The sequence below is a fragment of the Ammospiza caudacuta genome, chromosome 8 (genome assembly GCF_027887145.1).
Source record: "Ammospiza caudacuta isolate bAmmCau1 chromosome 8, bAmmCau1.pri, whole genome shotgun sequence".
Taxonomy (NCBI): domain Eukaryota; kingdom Metazoa; phylum Chordata; class Aves; order Passeriformes; family Passerellidae; genus Ammospiza; species Ammospiza caudacuta.
This window is the reverse complement of record NC_080600.1, coordinates 20,997,280-21,025,143: the sequence shown is the minus strand read 5'-3', so window position 1 is coordinate 21,025,143 and position 27,864 is coordinate 20,997,280. Positions and strand designations below refer to the sequence as shown.

Sequence of the window (27,864 nt, the reverse complement as noted above, 5' to 3'; positions counted from 1 at the left end):
AACAGAGAACTGCCATGTTTAATCCTCATCTTGTTCTGAAATTCCTCAAGGAGACATCATATTCTGCAACATGTCCACCTGTCAAACTATTTATTACCCACCCATCCATACCTGATCAGCTCTTGGCTATGTATTTCATCTCTGCTTTCAAAATACATGGCATGTTTTTATTCAAAGTTACAGTAAAAATTGGATGGTTCAAAAAAGTAAACACATTTTTATTTCTTAAGACAGATAAAGAATAATCAATTGGTCACAGTACACAGATCAAACTGGGCTAAGTAATTTTTTAGCTTTAATTTTGATGCTAGTTTATCAATAAAAAGAGGAATAGAAACTCAGCTTGCTTTCATTGTGCATGAAAACTTTTGAATGGTAACAAATGGCAGACAGCCTCTTCACTAACACATTTTAGAGCATTTAACATTTGAAGGAGATTCTCTTCAAACTATAAAAACAGATGGTTGTTTCACAACACAAACATTAGTTGTTCAGCACAAGGTAATTCAGAAAACTAGAAGCATTCAAGTAGCTAGTGTTTTGCTTTGCTTTACTGCCTTGAAATTTTCCATGTTAAGGAAACCTGAAAAGTGACCTGCTGCACAAGACTGTGAGCTCAGCTAAACTGGAGTAAATGAAATGACTCTCACTGAGGTTATCAGTGACTGCTGTTGCTTGAGCCAATACCTGCAGTTAGCTCTAATTGTAAGGTTGATCCTTTCCTCATACTTACAGATTTCTGGCACTCTTAGCATTAACACAAATCTATTTACACATCAGTTTATTTGCCAAAGAGATGTATCCTCACCGGACATAACACATCCGACTGCTGGCAAGCAGGCTACCCAAGTTTGGAGTCCAGACAGATATCCTGGATTATGCTTCAAGACAAACAGATAGTTCTACAGAATTACCATAATACCATTTTGCTTGATGAACCATTTGACAAGTTGCTGCCTTCTACTCAGCAGTATGTCATTAAACCACGGCTTACCTTCAGTTAACTTGCACTCTAAGCAATCTTAGCTAATTACAGAAGAATATTTAGATGCCCAAATTGTCCAACACGTGGTTTAGATGTCATTTTAGACATTGTCCTCCCCTACCACATGCAGAAACCTATCAGGGAGAGTAGACCTTCCAGGAAAATGGCTACTCAGCTCCCTTAGCTTTCTCTATAACATATTTTTTTAACAAATCCTTATAATGATCCCGATATCAACAGTGCCATCCCTGGTATGAGGTCTGCAACAACTCCATCAGGTACCCCAGAGTCCAGTCTGTCTTTTAGAGTCCTCATAAAAAAAAAAAAGTCCATTTCATACCAGCCATCATGTATCTGATCCTATTTACATCCTATTTCATCCAGGAACTCCAGTTCCATATTAAAGACCTAAATCCCAAGTATACCATATCTGTAAAGCAACACCCAGGAAGAACAAAAAACCAAATCACAAAAATAGAGAGACTTATATTAGCTCTTTCTTGGATATGGGCAGGATTAAAATGTTAAACATGCCCAAATGCCAAACACAGGGAAAAAAGAAAAAAGAACAAAGAAAGGAAAAAATCAAAATAAAAAAATAAAATAGGATACCTTAACAGATTGAACACAAAAATTACAAGTTATTTTAATAGCAAACGCTTGATTTTAAAAAACTAAATTTTTCCAAGTAGAAATTAGCCAAGTGAGTTTTCTTATGCATATTTTCAATTTTGCCCATTTTCATAATCTGCTTTCTTGAGACCAGGGAACTGTATTATCAGTTGCAAATTTAATAAATAAATTGAACGATAGTGCCTCTAAAAATTTTCTACAAAGTTGCTAGGTTAAGATTTTTACTTGTAACTTTCAAAGCACTGGATCCAAGTCTATTTAAATCAAAGGACTCCTTGTATTTATCCCTAGTAAAATACTGACTAACACAACATTAATTAAATATATCTCCATCAGATTTTACAGCTTGGAAGAGATGAACACAAACCTATAAAGGGAAAATCCTGTAGAGGATATAGTTTCAACCTGTGTTCAGGTTGCATTATTTCTGTGTTCAATAACAAAAGGACCACAGAAAATAGGGGTTTTTTAAACACCACATTATTTTTATACATTTAAGAAGCTTAAGAGAACATAAAGCCAACTGCAAAACACATGGGTTTTAACTATTTAGACAAGTGATTCAAGATGTAAGGTACTTCTAGTGAAGCAACTATTTTATTTATAAAAACAGTTGTCCGTGGCATAAACTTGCAAAAATAAAGATGAAAACCTGCTGACATAATCTGAGGTTCCCACAGGGTATTTGCACCTGGCTGTTACTTTATCTTGCTTGAGCACAATAACATTTGAAAAGTAAATCAATCTTTGGTCTCAAGAAGTAAAAATAATTTCCTACCTTCTTAAAAATATCAAGAATTCATCTCAGCACAAAAGGAAGCCACAACAAAGTCAGGCCTCATAGATGGCTGTCTTCTCCTTAAGTCTGACAATGCAAGGAGCTGAATAGAAGTTGTGCTGGAAATCATTAATTCAGGATAAAGTCCGGTAATGCTGTGAAAGCACTCTTGGACACTTTGATGATTGTGTGAAAATAATAGCTGGGCATGAACAAAGAACACACCACATTCAGGGAAAAAATGTGAGATTGAGATCTATCAGCTTGATTGGAAGCACTAAGAGCTCAAAGAACAGAAAACTGCAACCATGATCAGAGGAAGTGGATGTCAATCCTAAAGTGCTCCTGAAAAGATGGTCCCAGATTAATCATCATGTATAAGGTACTGTCAAAGTCTGTGTAAACAGCTGATTCCCTTTTGGAACTGAAAAAATATCAAAACCAATGTTGCTTTATTGTATAGAGGGACGTTACATCTTCTTTATCTTATTAATTACTTAAGTTTTATGATCAAGTTATAAGAATATTACCCAGCTGGTAGCGACAGACCATAAGAATATTGGATCACCTAGTCTGAAGCCACCTGCAGGCAGGCCAGGTTAAAGTTAGCACTGACCTGAACCTAACCTTTTGCTTCTCTTTTCCCTGTTTAAAGGAACAAAAACTGACTGTGTTTTGTGCTAACACTGAACTTGGAGAGATGTCTGGTAAAGCTGAAGATACAGCCACTCCCTTATTCCTCCTTCTTATGCACAGATCTCTCTTAAACTAGAGCTGCCAGTCACCTCAGGCTTTAAGCGACTGTTGCTTGCAAAATCCATTCTGAATACCTTATTCCACACTAAAAAACATGTCTCCATTCATAAAAAAGAAGAGCCAGCCTTTTACTAGTTTTGCTGATCCAGAAACAGGACATGCATGCGCTTCCATGCTGTAAATAATCCACTCTGCTATCCCCTCAAGTAAGAGCCATGAGAAGGACTGCATTTGCTCATACAAATTTAGCAGACACTCCTCATTTCCAGCCAGTGAAACCATATTATTGCTTTAATCTCATCTGGTTTTATAAACTTTTGGACCCTAATTCTTACATTTTAATCTGAAGGTAGTACCTAAATTAAGAGTTCATGTGGCAGATTGTTTGGGTTTCTTCCTTTTTGTTATTCAATTTGTATAAAGTCAGTATACCACTTGCATATCATATTTAATAGTCAAAAATACATGAAGACACTCAGGCAATATATTGCTCTACCACAAAACCTCTACACCAAAGGTCCAATGGCGATTCCAGAACCACTGAATTGCATAAACTTGTCCCAGCACATGTCACAGTTGAGAGTGCCACAACACACAGAGCACCACCATGCAATTTCAGAAGCCTTTAAGCATTCCCCCCAAACAGAGTAACACCATACCACATCAGAAGGCTTCAGGTGTCTGCCCATACAGAGGACCATCATGTCACTTCAGAAGGCTTCAAGCATCTGCTCTTTCTTGCTCTTTTGCCCAACCTTTTATACCCTCATGTTGATGCACTGCACCTGTGTGCCCCTCATGGCTCAGGCACTGCACCTGTGTGCCCTCTGCTCCCTGTGGTGGTTGGTCAGTGCCCCTGGGCACTCCCTGGCTCGTTACCTCCAATGCTGCTCACCTGTCCTGCACAGCTGCACCCACTGGAGATGAGGCTCCCACAGCCCCACTCCCAAGTATCACACACTGTGTAGCTGCATAAACTTTTTAAGCCCTGCACTCCTGTATATATTCTACACCAAGTATTCAGGAGGCACTGAAAAAAATAAGTCAAGTCAGCTATTTGAATTGCTAAAGTAGAGGTCACTTCCTTCAAGTGTTTCAAAGAGCTCTGCAAACTCCAAATAAAGAAGGGCATGGACCTGCTGGAGAAAGTCCACAGGAGATGGATTAGAAGACTGAAGCTTTACTGTCTAAAATATTCTATATAAATTACAAGCAGCCCCTCCAAAATACCAGCTCCAAATAACATTTCTCAAAGCACTTCTCTTCAGGATGGAGCTTAGTGCATAGAGCCAGGAACAGAGAAGATGAGGCAAGTGGCCTGTGGATCTCCTTGTAGTTCAGACGTCTGTGTGTGCATCTTGCTCAGGGGACAAGGTAAAATGGGAGTAGAGTGTGGAGAGTGAGACAGAGGTACAGCAGAACTGATAAAGGAGTCTGATATCTCAGGCCTAATCAAGCAGAAGCCATCATGGCACAGATAACTGCTCCCTGGTGTAGAAGTGACCAAAAGATAGGTTGTGAAATTTTGTAATGATTACCAGGTAACTGATGTCATGAAGAATGTGTAACCAATGAGAAATTGTTATCAAAAACATAATCCTGTATAAACTCTCCATATTCTCAATAAAATTGGCTTCTGATCCACCCCAGTCATCCCCATCTCTCATTGCCCATAGTAGAGGAGGGCCAGAAGATGTGCATTTCCATTCCTGCATCTGGGACAAAACTACGGAGTGTTTTTTGCAGCAATTTCACACCTTTTTTTCTAAACTGTCCCCTCCATTTCCCCACCAACTCAGAGTACACTGTGGAAGCAAGGGCACATTTCATACCATGCACTTGTGCTCACTATCAGCATTGGTTATGATGTAGGCATCTAAATAATACTGCTGACACAGTACCAAAGAGTATACAATTTTTAGCACAAAAGCAGTGACAAAGAAAGGTCTGTCAAGATAAGAGCCATTCAAGTTTGCCATCAAAATGAACAAATTATGGAAGATTCAACTTACACCCACCCATATTCCAGAGACGAACCCAAGGCACACAATTCATCTTTTGCTGATGACTGCACCAAGTGTGCTTCTCACGGAGGTGACTGCATACCAACTGCCACGTTAACAAGCAGTGTCTTCCTTCAGACATTTACAAACATCAGAATGCTTATTCATGACAGTCCCACATATCATCTGCCGTCCCAGATGGTGACTGGTGGGATGCTGATTTTGTCCTAAGGCAGTTACCACCCACCAAGATAGTATATGCAGGGCTAAATAAAAAGCATGTGCCATCTGCCGTCAAGTTCGGGAGATTTGTTGAGACCTACTAGATTAGTTGATGTTTATTTTAGATCAGACAACTCAGGAGGTTATAGCTTTCTAACTGCCCAATAAAATAAGAGGAAGTTGCACTGTGGAAGACACACAGTACACTAAGAACAACTTACAAGGTTCTGCTGGTTCCACCTACCGACCTGGGAGCAGCTGAGGATTCTCACTGTGATCAGTGGCAAAAGGCACATATGGCCCTCAAGTTCAGAGGGAACCTGAGACCAAGAAGCAATTCTGCAGAACTAACAGTTCTCCTTGGCCTGAAAAAAATTTTAGGAATTTTCTTCCTTGCCATCAGGATGTTTTAACTGCCTCCTTTTCTTGTGATCATTTACAAAATGTGCTGTTATCATTTTGATTGCTGGTCCTCCATCAGTTCTCACCCAGTTCCAGTTTTTTCCTACCCTCTCTGTAGTCTTCTCCTGCCCATTCACTGATATATTATATAAACACAGAAGAAAAGACTACTAAAAAGCAAAACTAGTATGATATCTTCTGCCTGCTTCACAACCAGCATAAACTCACTTCATGTGTCATATCCATTTATAGATGGTTAATAGAAAACACAACCATTTCCTCCATACCAATTAGTAGGAACTCAAGATAGATAAAATAATTCTAGGCATTCTTTTTAAGTTATCTAATTTAATTTCTTTTTGTACATTGATAAATATCTAAAGCAAGCAGAGAAAGTAGAAAAATACATCCACAGAAGCATTTTTCCCATCTTTGTAAATCACCAGGTACATGAAAAGCTTTCTCAGGCAGGGAATCAACCCTTGCACAAATATAAAGGTTCCATCACTGTCTGCTTGGATGAAAAAAAAAAAAAACATTGTTTAAGCTGAACCTTTAAGAAGTAAAATTTCAAAATATGGACAAAGTGCCTTTAAATCATGAACATGAGAAGAACAGGACACAAATGAGAGAGATCATGAAGGCCTGTGCTGCACAGTAATGGGGGAGAGGGGCTGCAAAGGTGTCTGCAGGGGCCCTACACTGTCCCCAGCACCACAGCCCCCACGGCTGCACCTGCAGAGATCCTCCAGAGGCCCAGAGCAAATGCCCCAGGAAGTTTCCTCCAGCCCAGCACAAGTGCATCACCTCCCCCCCAGCATTCAGACCATGAAGGGCAGGGGAACAGAATACATCAGCCAACTGCAAATGACAGCTCAGCTCCTGAGAAAAAGCAGGAACTATATAAGACAAAAAAAAAAAAAATCTGGAAACTACAGGACATTCAGCTAAAGGCAATGAGGGGTAACAAGGTGGTTTTTCTAAGCTCCTTAAGCATGTTGGCTTACCCTTCTTCAAATGAGTGTTTGTAGAACTGTCAGCTCTTTTAAATCACCCCAGACTGCTTCCTCTACCGCAGAGTTCACTAATCCACACATCCTAGTGCAGCTCTCTGAAGAACCCATGACTTTATCAAATGGCCAGGTAATCATAAATGCATTTAAAACTCAATACCAGTTATTTAAGACAAAAAGATCTGTCATCAAATTATACAAGTCACAGTCAGTCTTGTGCTGCCATCCTGCATAGAATACAGGGCTGGCACCTGCTCAGGGATATAAACATCATTCCACCTGTCATTTTACAGCTATCTATTTGAAGTCTTCACAGAAATTCATGCATACTCCTCCCCTAAAAAGTTTAAAAAGTCATTTTACAAAGGGATAAACTTCTGATGATGGCAGTCACACATAAAACTGGCCATTAATCTCCTCTGAATAAATATAAACCCCAGGAAGATGAAAGCATGAGCAGAATATATATTTTTTACACTAGAAAATGCTGAGGTGCACAACGAGAAGCTTTTACTTAAGCATTTTCAGCTCAAGTTATCTTTCAGAAGCCCATTTTATTCTCAGGAGAAATTTCTCTCCAGTCATTCACTTTTCAAAGCCCTCTGCAACTTTAAGATTGCAGTAAAGCTGACTTTTATGCCTTATTTCAGTAGCTCTCTCCCTTGTCCAAGCTGTCACATTCCCTGGAGACATTTGGTAGTTTTACATTTCCTCAACATTTTATGAATAAGGAAATTTTTTAAAACCCATTATTTTTTTTTTCAATGTGCAAACATTTGACTTTGTAACATGAAACATCCTTACGATAAAAAATTCTGTTATTAAATCCTCCAATTAATGAAGATCTTTCTCTCTCACACTGGTTTACCAAGCTGATCTATGCTCAAGTTGTCCTTTTCTGAATAGCTGATAACAGCACACAGTTTGTGTTAAAGACAGTTTTAAACACACTTACTGCCTTAAAAGACCCAGCAGGTTGAATATGCATCCTGTGTCGACATCACAAGCATGAGGTTTTGGAACATGAAACATTTGGAGAGGGTCACTTAGTAAAATCAGTTATCGATCTGATGCCACCTCTGCTTATGACACTCCACTCACAAATTCAGGACAGCTAGCTCTCAGAATTATATCTTGCAGTATTAGGCATTTTTCTTAAGCCTGGGTCATGCAGTCATAAAAATCCCCAGGAACTCTAGCTTTTTAAATATCCTTCTAATCCTGGCAGAGCTGACTGAAAACATGAACCCTACAGGCTCAAAAACTAGAAGGGAATTAAAGAGAAACCTATTTCAATTTTCTTCTAGATCTGAGATGATTTTTGAATGTTCAGAGCTGCTAATGTTTAGGCAGCAGCATTTATCTTCTCTCAGCCATGCACTTGATCAGGGTCTGGACTGCTGTTATGCTTTATCACCATAAGAAATATAAGACTTAAAAAACAAAACCCAAGAAAACCCCAAACCAAAATTCTAGTTCTTATTTACTTCCTGCAGGACAAACCCTGAACAATCAGGCATGTATTTGGTTATACAGCCCAGGCACTGATTTTGGGTCAACCCTGGCTGATTGTTCAAATGACTTTAAACTGAAAGAGGGTAGTTTAGGTTATAACTAATCTAAACTACTTCACTATGAGGCTGGTGAGGCCCTGGCACAGGTTGCCCAGAGGATCTGTGGATGCCCTGTCCCTGGAAGTGTTCAAGGCCAGGTTGGATGGGGCTCTGAGCATCTTCATCCGGGGGAAGGTGTCCCTTTATCCACAGCAGGGAGTTGGAACTAGATGACCTTTAAGGTCCCTTCCAATCCAAAACATTCCATGATAATAGAATTTCTTTATTTTCCAAGACTAAGGAAGTCTCTCCATAGCAAAACAGGATCTCCTTTTCCCTGGCCAGAACTCTTCTCTGCTACCATGTCAGTGTGAAAGCATCACAAGCATTAATTAAATCAGTTTCCTGAACTCCAGAGGGACACTCATCAGTTTTGCAACTGCAGCATTAATGCTCCCTTATCCTGAAAAGCAGGAAGGTTAGGAATCACTAGTTCATTTTACAAAATGCTTCTAAACAATATACAAATCAAATTTTTATTTAATTATGCTTCATTAGCTATGGCAATTAAGTGAGAGTCCACAGCTATTGTAATTAATTCAGCTTATGCAAAATGGCTAATTCAATCATTAGGCCAAATTGTCAGTTAAATGCCACCTTATTATTTTTAAGTATTTATCAGTTCTTAGCTAACAAATGAATGAAGAAAGCCCAGCTCAGCTGTCAGCAAAAACAGACTCATCTGCCCTAGCAGTAGCTTTCCTCTAGGAACGCAACTAGAGTTCAGAGATATCCCAACATATCCTTACAAAGGAATGGATATTAAGGACTTAGCTTCTTTACCAGGCAGCTTTCCTGACTGCATTTGGAATTATAGTGTGAATCCAAAGGAAGAGTTCCATACCTACTCACACCATTTATAGCATTAGGCATGTCTACATGAAAAGGACAAAACATGCCTTAGGTACTAATGACTCCATTTTTGCTCTCTAAACAACCTGTAGGGACAGTACACAGGCTGACCTAATGCTTGCTCCTGGCATATCTAGATTATCTAAATAAATCCTGAATAACAATAGAGGAATGTTTTTATCACACACATTTTTAAAATACAATGACAGACAAGATGAAACAGTATAATTCTGAAGAACTTTAACAATTTTTCATGTTTCTGTCTATTTAGACTTTAAACAATATTAAGTACCACTTCATCTGGTCTCCTTGTTGACCTTGTAAAAGCAAATAGACAGATGGACCAGGAAAACCACAAAGTTAAATTACTTTCTTTTTGAAGACATTCATCTGATTCCTTTAATGAACATTTCAGGGCAAGCACGATTTGAGGGGAAAACTTGAGAGAATATGAAACTTTCCCACACCAAAGTTCTTATTGCAACAACAACCCAAAAAAGGCAGTATTGCCCCAACACTGAAGTCCTTAATAAACAGAGTCTACCTACATTTTTCATTTCACATCCTAAACAATGTTACATTGTGGTCCTAAACAGCTGCCATTTCTCATTTTTAGGATATCATAATGTCATTTTTATACACTTTCAATTTTTAAATTACATATAGACACTCTGAAATAAATAAAACTCCACAAATTCACAAGATTTATTATCAGTGATAAGCATTAGGCATTAACATCAGTAAGCATTCTGGAAATAAGTTCATATGGAATACCAGTTTGCCTTCTTTTTAATAATATTAACTAGATTTCATACTATGTTCATAAAAGACATTTAAAAAAGGACATCATAAACCAAGTCACCCTAACAATTTACCCCAGCATATTACAGAACACTGAAATAAAAACACTGCAATTTCTCCAACAAAAAATGCAAAAAATCATAATGAACTTACAGAAACTAGAAGACAAATCTAATCTAAGAAAGCTGTGTGAAATAGCTACATTCTATACAGGAAAAATAAGTAATTTTTCAAAGTAATTGTTGTGGAAGAGAAACAGGAACAAATAATCAGTGTCCTAAAACTCTGTCAGTGAGTGAACTCATTTGGGAACTACAGCTGTTGCGCTTTAGAGATTTGGATTAAAATCCATCATTATCTTTCAGTTAATACTCTTTCATCGACCAATCAGCAGTCATATGGTGTTTACCAACCCTGGTCACTTAACCCACTTGAATGGCCTTTGTGCTATAATTTGTACTTCAATACAATCAGATTACTTCTAATCTAAATGATTTGTGTCCTTTATGGGACAGATAAACACTAATCCCAAGGTTCCTAAAACACAGCAAGCCTAAACAGGGCCAGTATGGCATCCATTATTTGCCATTTTAATACAGTATTTCATTCAAGTTGGGAAACACTTGATTTGATCACACTGACCCTGCCTTTCAGATTCTCATTTCAAATTTCTTATACAAGAAACGAAGATAGATTTATTAGCAAACACTACCGCTCAGCAAAATCAGCAGCAAAATAATCACTATTCCAATATATAGACACTGCTTTTTGATCACATTATTTCACAGAAAAAGTAATTATTTTTTAAAAGAGAAACACTTTCAAACTCATTTTTCAGTAACGAGTTACATGTTCAGTAATGGCTCACAGTCCCTGGGTATCAATTTTAAAAGTCTGCCTCCTCAGAACGGATTTCCAAATATTCACTAGGTAAAGTGTCCTTAATCATTCCTGTTCTTCAGTTAATCTTGAGTGACACTTGGAAGCAGCTGTGCTCCAGGGCAAGTCTAGCATCTAATTACATTTAGCAGTAATATGCTTAGGCTCTGAACTCACAAATGCTTCTGCACAGGTGTATCGGTGACCACATCCCTAGAAAAGGAGGGACCCACACATGCAACTGTAGATGCATGACTGGAGCCCAGTCAAATGTATTTGTTCCTCTCAAAATGCCAGAGTTGGGAATAAAAACAGTTGAACAGTTCAGTAATAACCTCATGGTGACAGCAAGTATGCAAACAGCTTTGTACATAAAGGTATTATAATCACATATTTACCAACATACATATTTCTCACTGACAAAAATGCTAACTCCATAGAAAACATACCACTGTGTAAAATAGAACTGATCATATTCAAAGTTATGCCAGGAAAACTCAGAATTGGATAAAACATTAACAGAGAAAAATTAAGGAGCTGGATTATCTTAATAGCATTTGTAGCTATTAACTTACACAAATATAAATGTGTTTACTTAAAATACCTCAACACAGGTGCTTGTATTTCATATTAAGTAAAACTCTTTCTAGTTTAGGTCATTAACAAGGCAAAAGTTCACTTTGTCATGGTGCCCTCATTCACAGGCAGTGCTGCTCTCAGTAGGTGACCTCAGCCTACCTTGCAGTGATGAGTGAGCTCACAAACACATACAGAGAATCAGGAACCACCACCAAAGTCCTGGTTTAAAACAGAGTCACACGCTGACAAAAAATGTTTAAAAAGAACCCAAGTTCATTCAGTGAATGCCATGTATGCTCCTTACTCTGCTCCGAAAATAGCCCTGTGATGTTCCTTGTACTTTGAGCAAGATCCCCATTACACATTACAAAACAGCCTCCTTGAAAGGTCCAGCAGAAACCACAGCTTGTTTGAGATTTCCCAGAAGATACAACAATTTCAAAAGTGATGGGAAAATTTCTATAATTCACTTCTGAAATTATAACCTAACAAACTACCAAATACAGATCTAGCTTTCCAAGAGCAGTAATCTTTGTTTTTCACTAATTTCTCAACCTTTACCAGAAACTCATAAAGTTGCATATTTCCTTGAATATTGTACTTGTGTTTAAGTGCAAACATGAAGTAAGCACAAACTGCAATTGTAAAACAGCAAAGCACACTTTCTCTTTCACTGGCATTTAAATGGACTGTACGAGAGTCCAAAAGCCACATGCAACAATGATTTCCACAGCCCTTATGTACAATTACAGCCACTACAAGTGCTTAGAGGAGATTGGAAAGAGTCTGGGAGAATTGTTATTTTTTTCCCTAGATACCTAAAAATTCCTGGACCAGCTGTCCCAAAGAGTGCTGGTTCCAGAAGAGACTGTGAAGTCCAGAAACACTGAAAGAAATTTTATGAATGTGAGAAAGTAACCAGCTATTTGAAGGAACTACTTGTAAATTCTACTAATCCTTATTTAATCAATAAACACCTGGCAACAGCAAAACATTTCTCTGTGAGAACCCCACAATTTATGTCAGAAGCCATATCTCCCATCATGAGAGGAGGTAATTGTCTTCTTTTACAAACTCAGTAATTCATGTATAAACTGAAAAGGTACCACACAGTTCCAGCAGATTAAGAGCAGCAAGTCCAAACTTCACAAGAGGGGGGAAAAAAATAAGAAAAGAAAGAGAGAAAGAGGAAGGGAATGAGGAATGGGAGAGGTACTTAGAAAACTCTAAGGGCAAACCCCAGCCCTCAGATGCAAGCCAGGAAAGGTTCCAGCCTTTGCGGGCCCATAGAGATAGGACCACAAGCTAAATAGGGAATGGTCACTTCCTGAAATACTTAGGAAATGGATACAGATCACAGGAGATTCAGAAATAAATATCTGTTTGCATCAGACACAGGTGCCAGAAACATACCTGTAATGTTACTGTACTCTTGGCAGAAGGTGGTAATTCTTTAACACCATAAAACAAAAAAAAAAGGGCTTCATTCTGCTCCTGTATTTCAGAGGGTTCCCCATAGTAATTACTGAAAGCTGCTGCCCCAATAGAAACCAAATTGTTCCTGGAGATCCAAAGAAGGCTGAAGCCAGATCATTTCTCTGATATCCCTGATTCTTTCCTCCCTTCCATTGGAGAAGCCAAGCTTAGACCACTTGAACTAATAAGAATCCAGAATTAACTGATTTGAATATACAGTACTGGAATTAAGAAAATCAGAGCCGCTATATCAAAGTTGCTGTAAAGACAAATACGTGAAACTAACAGAAGCACAACTAGAGAAACCTACAATGTAAGAGTAATACTGCAAAAATCACCTCTTTCTTCTAAAAACTTATTTGTATGGTCAAAGTAGCCATTGGAAAACACCTCCCCAGATTTCCTTTGCTAAGAAAAGCAGTTGGCCACTAAGGGTTTTACAGTCCATTACTGAAATTATATCACACTGAAACACTGTTTCTCTAGGATCAGGAAAAAGTTAGATTCTAGATGTTTCAAACAGCTGCACTAAACTCAGTTTGAGCAAGAAAGATTACATCTGCATTTCTTGCTTTACCTGCTATTTTTATGCTTTATGCAAGAGCCACATTCCCTCCTCACTCTAATGAATTGTGTCTGTGACAGGGAGGCAAACAGCTGTAAGTCATAGCAACACGCACTGTTACATCCCTGCCTTACAAATGAGGAGATGCTTACAGCTTCCTCCTCTGCAGCACAACCATTCCCCTTCCTCCAGGAAACCACTAAGCAGCTAGAGGTGGGAACCCACTGCAGCTTTCTGCTTCATTAAGTCATATATTCTTTTTACATTGGAGTCATGAAGCTATAAATCATGAGACAGAATGAGAGCTAATTAAAGAGTCAGCTAAGCATAAAATTCTGCATTGTTGCATATCAGACAACTCCAAAATTGGCCATACTTGGTATAATATATTGTAAAATATTAAAAGATGTTTCCAGCAGATAGATATTTTCTCTAAGAACTGAGCACTACTACCTGAAAAAACATCAATATTTCATTTCCTAGCAGGAAAGCCCCATGAAACCCTGACTCACCTTTTTTTTTTCCTTTTCAATAACAGATCATTCTGCCTTGTACTGCAGTGCAGTCTCGTATACAGTCTTTAAACTGACTTAACTCCTTTTCTAATTAGTATCAACTTCTGATATGCTTCTGAAGACAGAAATTCACAACCCTGGAAATCTCTACATACACTAGTTACAAATTTATCTAAATCTAGCCCTTAAATTTCAGTGCAAACACTCCAGGCTATTTACAGAATTCCTTGACTAATAAGGCAATACTCATTTGAGGAAAAAAAAATTAAAAATCTGTTTCCTGATACCAGATTTCTCAGTCAATGCAATCATGTCAGAAAAGCTCTTACTTGGAGGGACAGAGGTAAATCTGATGCAGAGATGTCAACTGAAATATATACCTCACAACCCAAGAGGGCTTTTAAGTATGCATAATATTACTCTGACACCTGGAGCATCCATTTGTAGGTAGAGAAACTTGTTACACCAAGCCCATATGAAAACAGAGCTCAAGAATGATCCTGTAATTCCAGGAGCTTTTTCTTTAAAAGATTTTTAATTGAACAGATATATGCAGATCTATGTTCAACTCCTATTCCTTCTTCACCTTCTTTTCAGAAATCTAATAATTGTAGCTACTAAAGCAATTCATCAAATGCAAGAGAATGTATCTCAGAGTAATCATTGCCAATATACATTTCTTTAAAAGTATACATATTCATCACTCTCAATGTGTAACTGCAAGGAATAGCCAAGTGCTTATACAGTAATCTTACCCTTCATTTTCCCAACTGTGGTTTCCCTCTAAATACCTTAAAAAGGAAGAACAAGTGTTTTTTCACTCTAAATTATACCCAAGTTTGACAAGTGAGCTTTATTTTTAAAGAGCATTCTTCTTTTTTTCTATTAAATAAAAAAGAAAAAGAGGGTGTGTGAATTTTATTTCAGGCTTCACTGACTAGCAAAGGGGCCCAAAATAATTTTCATTAAAAATGGAGTGCTGTCCATAGGGTGATTTTTATTTTACTGGGATATTCTAAGAAACTCTGAGTTGCTGGCTGCTCTTGAAATCTGCTGCACTATGTTGCAGTCAGGAAGGGAGGCATGGGTCAAACACACAGGACACATACTAAGCTCAGCAAGCCAACACAGGGGTCAAGAAATTAAAAGAGCCAAGAAATACAGCTGCTGAAAGAAAGACCAAAGACTAAGGCACTGCAGCTGCCTGAGGGAACAGGAAAGAGGCAGGTATAGAGGAAGCTCAGAAGCGACAGGAACCAGCAGGGCTGCTTGCAGTCAGCCCACAAAAGCCACCGCTCACACTTCGGCAACCCGAAAGATCCAAAGCAATCTCAAGTAAGTTTTTAATATTCACTACTAATTCTGAAAAGCATTTGGCAGCACTTTTGAAAAGTGAATTAAGTTCTGCCTATGGCTTTACCAAAAAACATGAAATATAAATCCTAGTAACAAGCATTTGAGAGAGATTCTGACAATTAAAAAGCAACAGAGCTGGGTTTTACAAACTAGCCCATTTGGAAATTCAACCTGAAATTATCCTTTTAAACAACATAAGGTATTTCTGTGGCCCAGAGCCACTAATTCAAGCTTATAAGAAATTTAAAAATAAATCAGCTGTTTTCAACAAGTCATTGACATGAAAGGAATTTGAGGGTTCTCACAAGATGGAAGAAGCCATACAACAGTAGCAACAATAAGTGACAGGAACAGATTCAAGAACATATACGTATAGTAAAAAGATACATAATCAGAAACATCTAAAGCTTTGATTCAGTGTCACACAAAATGTGATCTCCAGCTCTGTAAAAACGTAAGCCACTCCATCACATTGATGTTACAAAGGCATTTACGTGGCAGAACCACACAAAAGCAAACCTGCCAAGCCCCATGCTCAGCATGAAGCATGATGTTGGCTCCTAACCGCCCGTGACAATTCCCATGGTTATCAGCAGCACATGGCAAACAGCCCTGCGATAACCGTGTGAGGCAGGAAGCAGCCGTGGGGCTGCACCCAGAGATTGCAAACCCCAGAGCCCCTGCCAGCCACGGGCTCCCTGCAGCCCGTCTGCCTCCTGGGGCTGGGGTTTAACGCCAGCGCGCTTCCTCCATCGGTAAACACTCGCCAAGCCAGGTCAGTGTAAATCTTCCCCTCTGAACAACAAGGAAGGTCTATCCTTGCTCAAGATCTAGATGTTCAACTTAAAAAATAGTCAGATCCTTTCTTGAAAAACTGTGATACAGAAACTTAATCAATATTCTAATTTACAGTTAAGAAAAAAAAGGTGAAAAGCTTCTGAGAACTGAATAACACATAAGAGAGGGGCATGGGGTTCCTTCAATAGCGTGGTTTTTCCAGATCTTTCACGCTGCAAGAACACCCCACCACCAAGTTATATGCAGATATATTGGCTAATGCAAATTCACTGAAATTGGTAAAAACAAGAATTACACCACACCTGTTTTGTCAGCCTCCCACTGCCCCAACCTACTTGAGTTACATAATAGATTGCAATTATGATGAGGACAATTGAGACTCAACAAATCTGTCAAGTTAGCATAGCTGACAATATAACCAAATTATGAAGTTGACAACATAATCAGATGTTGACATTACTTCTGTCAAAATCTGTTGTTACTGATCATCAATGCAAATTTCTCTGATGCTGAAATTTGTAAATTTCCATTCTCTCATTTCTTAAGCTGTTTTTGTAACATTCATGAGATCGTGAGACTAACACACAAGCCAAGGAAAGACAGCAGAGGTTGTTTGAAACGTTTTCTCAAACCTGTTTGAAAGAGGAAGAAAATACCAGTGTAGGGGGCTCTTGCCTAGCCTTCCAGGAATATCACGTGCTCAAGAGCATCTGTCACCTGCCTGCAGTAGAGAAGGGGTCCCTGAGTACAGTAGACTTGGCCTTATTCAAACCTTGTTTAGTAAAAGTCATAGAAACAGAGAATCATTAAGGTTGGAAAAGACCTTCAGGGTCATTGAGTCCAACCTTTGACCAAACATCCCTGTGTCCATTAAACCATAGCACTGAACACCATAGCCAGCTCTTTCTTGAACACTTCCAAGGATGGTGACTGCCACCTCCCTGGGCAGCCCATTCCAGTGCTTAACTACCCTTTCAGTGAAGAAATTCTCCCTGATGTCCAACCTGAACCTCTCCAGGTGCAGCTTGAGGCCATTTCCCCCCCATCCTGTCTCTCCTGTTGCCTGGGAGAAGAGGCTGACTCCCACCTGGCTACAGCTTGCCAACAGGGAGCTGAGAAGAGTGACAAGGTCACCCCTGGGCCTCCTCTCCTCTGAGCTTATTGACCCCAGCTCTCTTTCAGCCAGTCCCCATAGAATTTATTCTCTAAAGCTTCAGCAATTTTTAGAAGAATTACTTCCCTCTTTATTTTATATACTTACAGACAACATATATTAATTGTCAGCATTTAATACTATATAGAATAAGACTATAGCACTAAGTATCCCTACCCATATGTGCTTAGTGCTTTCACATTACTCATGGGACTAGGAGTGCCATTAGTCTATTTGAGGTGTCAAATTGACAATAAGGTTCTGCTGTTTCTGATGTAATCTGTCTAAAAGAAAGCAAAGTTCTCCGGAGTGGAGTCTGACAATACCTGAGCAAGTACCAGTGAAACACAAAGCACGCCAAGCCTAATGCTACTCCACATAGCACAAAATTTATTTCCTCAATCATTTCAGAAGCTCCAGGAGCCAGGCTCTAGTTTTAAAAATTTGAAAAGTACTCACTGATAAAAAACTTCAAGATTTACCGTGATTCCTTAAGGCAGAATAGCTTCTTTTTAAAAGAAACCTAACTAATAGGCTCTTTAAGTTACAAGATCATATTTTCCCTCCCCTCACAGACTGAAGATTAGTCAAGACAATCAAAGTAATGAGAACAGCTACCTCATTAAAAAAACCCAATGTAATTTGCTGCAGAAATTGTAAAAAAAGCAGGAGACTGCAAGTAAAAAAGATTCTCTCACTGTTGAGGCACTTAGATGCTGCAGTGCAGAATCTGTCTGCAGCCTGGGCTCCACAGAGCTGCTAGAAATGCTTGGCAAGTTGTTTAAATCATTCACTACTAGCACTCAACTTTCCTGGGAGCCCGAGTGGAGAATTCAGGCTGGAGGTTACAGAGTTGCTGTACTAGAGCTCCAACTCCAAGGGAACATTGCTGATGTTCCTGCTGCTGCTCAGGACAGCAGTTCTGCTGTGAGCACACCCTACAGCACCCTGAGGCTGGCACACTGACCCCACGACTCAGCCCAGACCTTAACATTGCTGAGGATCCCTCTCTGTGCTCAAGTTTCCCCTTATGTCAGGAGAATGCTCTTTTATTTCTATCATGGAAGTGTAGCAAAGATTTTTAAAATTTCTTTTACTATTGTTGAAGCACATATTACCCATGCTGTGCACAAAGTGTGACAAGAAAAAAACAAAAGCTACTCCTGATTATGCCCACTAACAGACCCAAAGGTTATATTGCATTTCCCAATTTTCACATTCTTAACCTCACAAGTCTTAAATTCTCATAATGCTGTTTGAGGTTTAAAATATTGGTATTCTTATTCTCTGATGAACAAGGGACCAAGATAAGCATCAAAAATGGTACTGACTATGCATAGATCCCACAATTTACCAAATAAGCATCTGTCTGGCATAGACTGCACCTGCATTGCAGACAACAGACTGCAGAAACAGACAAAGGCTAAATCTTTTCCATCATTTTTGATGCAGATTCATAAGAGGTTTTCTTAATTGTAGCATATTAAATTATCTCATTTTAACAGAAAGATGAAGTGCACCTAGGCACGCACAGGCATGTGCAATTTCAAGTCAAAGATTCAGCATCCAGTTGTTAGCAGGTGGCCAAAGGAAGAAATTACTTTTTTTGGTCACATGTAGTCATGCAAACAAGGAGACTACGTACTCCTCTGCTAGCTTTTATTAGCATTTTCATTATGAAATCCCATTAGGAGGTTCCTGCATCATCTTTGAAAGTCTTGCTGCACAGGGCAAAGTAAGAACTTTGAGAGTGTTTACTTATTATCTTACCCAAATTCATCTTCTCTGGAATACACCTTGAAAATGAGTCATAATGCTCAAATTTTTCCCTTCCTTAGGAAAATAAGCTTCCCTTTAATCAAAATGATGACAGACACAATTAGACACTGTCAAGTATAAACTACTTGACATAAAAATCATATTAAACTTTTTTCCTCATTTTCATTTTGAAGTAGACCATACTAATGTTGCCTGCCCCATCACTGATTCTTAACCTAATTAATCTTTGAAATTGTGCCAAACTATTTTAGAAGTAATGACACCTGATAGTTTACTATACCTACATGGGATGTACTGAGAAGTGTCAAATTAAAATACAATAGCAGGTGTTGTTAAACAAACTCTGCTCCCATATGTTTAGCTGTCTGGTACTTAGACAAGTACATATAGAAAGAACAACCATCATAACCACTTATGTTATAAACTCAGTAGATCTTACAAGTCCAGTAACACTGAGAAGTGTTAAAGATTCATTGGAGCACATCCTCTGCTAGGAAGCAGCACTACCCCAGTCCCCACTAAATAACTCAATTAGGAGCTATGCAGTATGAGACAACACTGGCTGTAGAAATGCAGCAGGTTGACTGCCATGATGTTACAACAGCCTCATAAACTATAAATATACAACGGCTCAGAAAAATAAACAGCAAAACAAAGAAAACTTTCTTTTTGAATTCATAATATGATTCAAGCTTCACTTCAAGGTAATTTTACTTTGCTCTCTTGACCTGAATGCTGCCATTTCAGTTGCTGTTGTTCAGTGCCTGTAGTAAACAGTTACCCAGTCTTCCTTTACACACAAGGCTTACCTGAGTCTTAGGGATCACTTTCCCTGCCACACAGGTGCAAGTAATGGATACTATAACAGAGCAGACTGGCTTTGAGCCTTGCTTGCAGGAGGAGCCTGTGAGACATCTCAGGGTGAATCAGTGTGCTCTAGGAGACAAGATTAACCCACCTCACAGGCAAAATGACTGACTGAGCTGCAGGTGTGCCCCATATTTCCAGCACTGGCATGCCTGCACCAAACAGTTTGCCAGCAGAAAGCACAGAACAGTGAAAAACTGCCTGGTCTATTTTAGAATCACAGCATCTCACCAATACCACAGCACATCATCCCATCACACAGAAATTTACCAGGTGTAGAAAACTGTGAACCAAGGTGCATAACTATTCAGGACCTGCTTTCTGCCACAAAGAAAGTGCATTTCACTTACTTGTAAATTAAAACCTATTTAATGCCATTTCTCTGTTCCACACAATCTCACGACATTTTAAAACTTGTGAAACATTTATGTTTTTGTTACATATGGCTATGTAATTGAAAAACATGTAAGTATGCAAAGTGAGGTAAAAAGGACTTCAACTGTCTAAAGCTGCTGCTTGTACTCATGTCTAGCTACTGCTCCCTCTTCAATTCCTTATTATAAATATTTATTAACCAAAAAAAGTTGCTGGCAATAAACAAAGTTTTATCGAAGAATTTCTGAGGAGTGAAGCTTTAACAGTGTTTTCTTAACAGGTTAACTTGTTCATAATCAAACAATCATCAATAATGCAAACAGCACAGCTGAAACATGCCCCATTGTGCATTGGCATCACCTGTCATTACAAGAGCTGTCTGGTAGTTCAGCAGCAGCAAATTGTTAAGGTACCAATATTGATAAGCAACAGACTGGGGCTGCACTGATATAGTTAGACTGGTTTACAAGGCTTCTATTTTTACAAGCCTTGGAAGCTCAGGTTGTCTAATGAATTTTTAACGTGTCAATTAATATGTTTACAGAAAGCAATGTCAGCTTTAGGTAATATATAAGAAGAATCACAGTTGCACGTAAAATATACAATGGTGTTAAAGCTCTAAGCTTCATGTTTGAGAAACTGAAAAAAATTATTGCACATGATCTGAGGACAGCAATCACTTAGGAAAAATAAAAATGTGTAAGTTAATGGGCACAATTAATCACTCTGGGAAATATTAGTTTCATGGAATATGATGTATTGCAGGGCATCCGAAAAAAAGGTTTTATTTGTGGCAGAGTAAGACTCTCACTTCCTAGCACCAAAGATACCTTACGCCAGAACAAATTACCAAGTATTTGGTTATTTTTACCAACATACTACCAATAACATAAATTAGGCAATGCTTTCTTAATACTATTCAGTGCCCTCACTGAAAGTGACTGTGCCAGAATACCAGATGCTCTTCGGCAGCACTTTCTCCAACAATATACAATGACGTCAAATGACCGCACAATGCAGAGATGATTTTTGCCACAATTACCCTGCTTGCTTTGTGCATTACATAAAGTCAGAAAACTTGTTAATTTTGTGAAAAAAAATTTAAAAATCCTTAGGACACAAGTTTTCAAAAAGTTTGAGATGTTTTGGTTTTAAAACATTGGCCTTTGTTAAATTATGAAAACCATAAACTTCCTATTGTAAGATCATGCATGCTCCGTGAAACTGCAGTAAAAAGACAAATTTTACACTTGAAAAGAACCTGTACCTTTTTTGCATGTAAACAAAATAACAACAGGAAACAGCCCTTCAATCAGCATTTGAGCTGCATCTGTAGTTAGGCAAGCAGAGTGTGTGGTGACAATCCAGTAACCCATGCAGCCAGAGGGATGTTACAGTCACACAGGTGTGTGAAGTTCTGTAAGTACATTCATCAGCCTGAGGATAAAATACCCAAGTGCATTCTATGGATCTGGGGAAATTCCTCCTTTGTTAACTGGGGTATTATGATATTTAACATCTGCCTCTACCTTCCCTGCATCAGAGGTAATTGAGGATCACATAAGATACAATATTCACAATTGTATCTTGATGGGTGACATATATTAAGTATTATAATTTTCTGAATGCAATGCAAAAGTTACAGAACCAAAATATTTATCTGCTGCAAGCCATTATTCAAGGAATTCCAAAGGTCTTAAGGCATATTACAAAGAGCAGAATTTCAGAAAGCAAGCTATTCAGACTGCAAAGTCATCTTTTCTTCCCATTAACTACAGATGACCTGAGCTTTGCAGGGTATTTCAGTACACTAGAGAGCACCTTGCACTCCATTTCTGTACTCTGTTACATCCCAACACAGCCTAAAGAATGCTTTGAGATTTGAGACTACCACAACTGAACCATATGCTCATTTTGAAAATAGCAGAAATGCCCCTGAATCTCATCAATTCTCAAACTCAGAGAGCAAATATTCTCAAACCACAATCCCTTGTGATAACCTGAAGAGAAAAAACTGCAAGAGCTGTAAAACATCTGTTATGTTTTATGCAGTAATCCTCATTGCTGTTCAAAATCTTAGGACTTCCAGAGCTAATTAACTAACAAGCCTACACTCCCCCAAAAGATTATCTTCCACAAGGCCTTTTGCTGCTTTTACACATACTTATCCCTGAGCAACTGCACTCGAGGAGGAAGATAGCCTCTCTAGTAAAACTTAGCTGAGGAAATCCAAAAGATGAAAAAAAAAAAAATGCAAACAGCGAAGAACGGTCAGTTAAGAGAAACAGGTGCTGGTGTGAGCATATTGATCCCTTGTGAGAGAGTGTGCAGTGCAGAGGGAGCACAGGAGGGATGGGCAGCTCCCATTAGTACAGGAAGAGGCAAATCATCACAGTATCTTAACACCTGCTGGTTTTTGTTAATATTTTTAGGTTTAACCAAGCATCTGCTATATAATTCACTGGGAAAAAAAATAAAAAGTAAGACCTTGATAAATGAGTGTAAACAGGATAGTTTCCTTTCTAAACAAAACAAATTGAAAGCCAAACAATTGGAAAAAAAACAAAACAACAAAACAAAACCAAGAGGTTATTATTAATGTGACCAGTGTCATCACTACTGGTTTATCTTCCACCTTCAGATTTCACACAAGCATGTCAATTCCCATCCACTGGAAAAGGTCTGAGGTACAAAAAACCCACTTGGCAAGACCAAACACCAGAAAAAAGTTCGCAACTATAGAGGAATACCCTAGAAACAAAGCAGAAGAAAAACACTGTCCCTCCCCTTAAGCAGTCTACTAACCTGGTGAACTGAAAGGAGTTCAAGATTGAGTAGGAGTAGCAAGATTGCTTCTTTGGAAAAGGAGGAGCAGCACAACCCGCTCACAGCAATCTATTGTCAGCTCTGGGCTACACAGACACCTTTTCCTTGTTTCCAGAGCTGCACTAACCGGGCAGAGGGTGGCTGCATCCACTGGAGAGCACAATGCTGCCACGAGAGGCAGAAGCTTTGAAGAAGCTGCTAAAACCAGGAGCCTGGGCATCCCACCAGTATCCTCTCATTGCCTCTCGTTCTGGACCTGCAGCAGCAGCACTTCATCCACACCTGCTGCAATCACACAGGTGCATCCCAGTGACTTCAGGGTTTTACACTGGGTTTCATGTTACATTTCGTTCCAATAAGAAAACATAGAGGTTCTTGAGAGCAAGAGGACTTCTATGGCCTCTCATTTTTATATTTTGTCCAAGGCAGCAATAAAGCAGCAGCAGAGAGTATGGAAATAAAATTGTCATCTTTCTCCTCCCATAACTAGTAGTTAGCTGCAGTTAAATTGGGATTTGAAGATTTATTGAAACTTCTGAGGGCTCACAGTGCCACCCTACTCTAAGTTTTATAGATTTCCCAGTCAAGTTTAACAATACAGATCTAATACCAAGCTCACAACCTTTGAAACCCATGAAGAGTTCCCAAGTTTGATCAGGAGTCAAAAACAAGAGAAAACAAACCTAAGCCTTCACACATGCATAAATATGCTGACAATTCCTCTGAAACAAGGGCATTTCTTGCCTGTAGCTGCAGAAAATACAATTTTGTACCTAACGCTTCTCTGCATATTTTGAAACAGTGTCACCAGGACATGAATACTTAAAGCATACCATCACCGTCCACGGGCTTGCGATGCAAAGGACTTACACTCACCACGCGTAATTAGCTCATCAAGGATGATTCCTTCATGTGGGTTAATTCCTCCTTTGCTGAAGAAATTTAACTTTGCCGAAGTCGTCGGGATTTAAAAAACAAGAAAGCCGAGCAGTGCTCACGCAACTACTTCTTTTTAAGAAGTCACTCGGTGTGCCAGGAAAGCAGCGCTGGGTCCAGCCCCGGAGCAGGAGCCCCGCACCTTTCCCACGTAACAGAAATCGTTACGCAAATCCCAGGCGCTGCCGAAGCCCCTGACCTATTTAGAGACGCGCTTTATCCTCTCGGCAAACAAGCGATGCTGCGGAGCCGCCGCTAAGCCCCGGCAGCGCGCACCCCGCCCGGGCAGGAGGCACCCGGCACCCCGCTACCTGCGGCTCCGGCCGCCAAACTTCGCCCGCCGGCGGCCGCTGGGCGGGCGGGCTGCCCCGGGGCTCCGGCCGCGCATCCCCGGCTCGCCCCGCGCCGTGACACCGAGCAGGGTCCCCCCCGCGCCGCCCCGCTCACCTCGGCAGCCGCCCGCAGCCAAGGAGGGAGCGGCGCGGCACCGGCGGGCGCCGCAGCCCCGCTCCTGCCGGACCGCGGCGAGCGCGCCGCAACTCCGCCGGAGCGCCGCGGCTCTCCCGAGGCGTCCGTTCTCCTGTATATCGGTCTGCCTGTTTGCGTGTCTGTCCGTGTGTGTCTGTCCGTCCGCCCGTGCCCGGTCCCCGCCCCGCCCGCGGGCTCAGGTGGGGCGGGGGCCGGGGTCGGCACGCGGGCGGAGCCTGCGCGCTCGCGCCGGGGGCGGGGCGGCTCCGCACCTGTGGCGGCGGCCGGGCCCGTGAGGGGAGCGGGGAGGAGAGGAATGGAGCGGCCGCCGGGCCCGGGATGGGAGCGGGGAGGGGAGGAATGGAGCGGCCGCCAGGCCCGGAATGGGAGCGAAGCCCCGGAGCCTCCGGCTGAGGCGAGCCGGGCTGGCGGCGTTCTCCGGCAGCCCAGCGGGTCTGCGGGCCCCGGGCGAGCCCAGCGCCGGCCGGCCGCGGTCACCCCAGTGTGCCCAGAGCCGCTGGGACTCGGCTGTGCCACAGACAGCACAGCCGCGTCCCGGGGGCGACAGCAGAGGAACAATCCCCGAACACCCAGCTGGAACAGCTCCCTCTTTCCTTACTCCTTCAGCTTCTGGTCGTCAGGGATTGCTCTTCGTTCCCCAAATTCACACAAACCTGTAGCCAGCCTCCCAGCCCTCTGGTTTTGCCAGCCCGCCTGTCAGGGCTTTAAATGAATAGCCACTACTCCTCAGCTCTGTTCTGTAAAGTGTAAAACTGTGTCCTTAATACAACCATTACACTAGAAAACAGCAGGCTTTGTAAGTAGTTAAGAGAAAAATAATTATGATAATGGTGGGAACACCAAAATCAATGCAAGCTTCAGTACAAGAAAATTTGCAGCATTTCAATAATTTGAGTTAGCTTTTATAGTTCGAGCACTGCTCCTGGAGAATGTGGTTCAAACAGAGGGAATCCTACAGTACTTAATTTGTTATTCTTCTGCAGGAAGGAAAACAAGAACATTTAAGACTGGAGAAAAACTTCTTGCTGAACTTTAGTTTCAGCTTTTGGAGAAGAGCAGTGATTCTTAATACTATTAAGAATTGCATCATACCTTGTTTACAGTTTTATGTTCAATAAGTTCTTTTAGCTCTCAAGACAGGAAATTCTGAGAGTTTGAATTAATCATCCCATAAAAACATGAATATAGCCCTTCTTCTAGTGTTTTACCTACCACGAACTTCTTGCTCACAAAAAAGCTGAACTTTAAAGCAGACCTAACTGTTTTTGAAAGAGTTACTGGTCTCCTACAGAGAGAAAGAGCAGCTGAAAATAGGACACTTTTTTTTTTCCTCCAGAAGTCCTGAGTTTGTCTGAGTCTGTAGCAGCAGAATAGATGGCACAGTAGGAAAAATCCACTACTGAAACTGGGAATGTTGGACCAGTGGTAGAGGAATTTTGAATGTACACAAAATTCAGCAGCAAACAACAACAACAACAAAATACCCAGAGAGTGTTTGGGATCAGTCAGATTAGAAATGGATCAAATTGATTATCTTGAAAAGGCACATACATGTATGATTGTGCACTAGTAAGATCCAAAATTTTTATATTTTATCTTTTGTCTATCTTTTAGCCCTTTCCAAGACAAACTTGCAGTAAACTAGCACCACAGTCTCCAAAGCACATTCAGAAATCTCAAAATAATTCTGACTGGACAAAAACTCAGCAACTTTCTCTTCATATCCAACCTTCAAGTTGTATTCTAAAGAACTAAGAATATTGCATCTAGGCAGTATTATTTTATTTATGTAAGCAGCTGCTATAGTTGCCACAGAGATGTTATTCAATCTTTAACAGAAAGGTGGTCTGCAAATGACCATTCACTGTATTTGCTGTTAATATGAAAATGTTTAAGAACCCCTGTGAAGACTGTAACATTCTTCAGAACAAGTACATTTCTGTTCAATGGCTCATATTAAAAAAAAAAAAAAAAAGATATTTCAGTGAATTCTAACCATCAGCTGCCTACAGAGAGATGTAATGGGAGGTGATAATTGTATATGGTTTCAAATACTTGATGCAAAAGTATGTCTTGGGTCTGTCTTTGAGAGGCCTGTTCTCATCAGAAACAGCAAAATTTAACCCACAACTGTACATATCTTTATGATGCATTTCACAGCTGTCTTCCACAGTGCAACTCACCATTCTTGACTCCAACTCCCTATCAAATCCTGTGCTCTATAAGACTGTGTAAATGTGAAGGGTGGAAAATTTTTAATTTTAAATGCCTTGTGGTCTGTATTATCAACATGCCACATTTCATCTCCATAAATGCTGAAAGCACTTTAGAGGTTATAAAATTATAGAATATCAAAACAACTTCAAAAGTAATGTGAGCAACAGAAAGACCATTTAGCCTGGGAGACCTTATAAGGAGATAACAGGTCTGTACATTCAAAGGGACCTGTTGGAAAGGAGAGGCTGCTACTGGAAACCTGCATAAAAACATAAAACCAGACAGAGAGTGGATCTTACCCTAAGTAAGGATATGCAGAGTACAAAGATATGCTGAGTATTAATTAGAATTGCATTTTATCACTTTTTTTTTCCAGAACTTTATATTTGGCTCTACCAAACCAAACTTGGATGACTTTTCTAAAATCGCTGAACCTAGGTTTAACGTAACATAAGTTTCTTTGTAGATGCATGCAGAATGGTGCATGCAAACAAACCTCTAAGGGATGCCTGCAACCACAATTCAGGATGCCCCAAGAGCTGGGATGTTGTCACCTTATTGTAAATCTTCCATACCTTCTGGGTGATTTCTCATGGCCAACTCCTCGCAGCACAGCCAACAAACTCCAACTCTCTCCTCAACCCACTAACCAGCTCTTTTGTAGGACTTTTCTTCTTATTGGACACAGCTGAGGCCTATTAAGGGCAGGCCTGTTCCTAATCTTTGGTGATTGGTACAGCTGCAGCTCCTCAGGTGTGAGACTACCTTCTGCACTATCTTTATTTTCTTACATTCCATCCCTCCACACTGGGAAATATTTTCTACAAAAGACAACAGTAATGTTACATCTGGGTGATGTTGAATATCGTTTTATGAGGAGAGGTCACCACTGGGAAGTCTCAAGCAACCCTCACATTCATGACTCACGCTGTAAGAGACAGTGCCAGAAATCTTCTCTGTCCTCAGCAAACAAGGAAACTCCTGTGCTCTCCATAC

At 40.1% G+C, this 27,864-nt stretch overlaps 1 protein-coding gene across 1 annotated transcript in view; it reads right to left on the bottom strand.

Annotated features, from left to right (window-relative positions):
* The window catches only part of ZNF385B (zinc finger protein 385B), a 147,566-nt gene extending 122,801 nt beyond the window's left edge, over nt 1–24,765 (bottom strand). The window contains exon 1 of the mRNA XM_058809548.1: nt 24,610–24,765. The gene's annotated coding sequence lies outside the window, so the exon portion shown is untranslated. The remainder of the gene's footprint in view (nt 1–24,609) is intronic.
* Between the last annotated feature and the right edge of the window lie 3,099 nt (nt 24,766–27,864).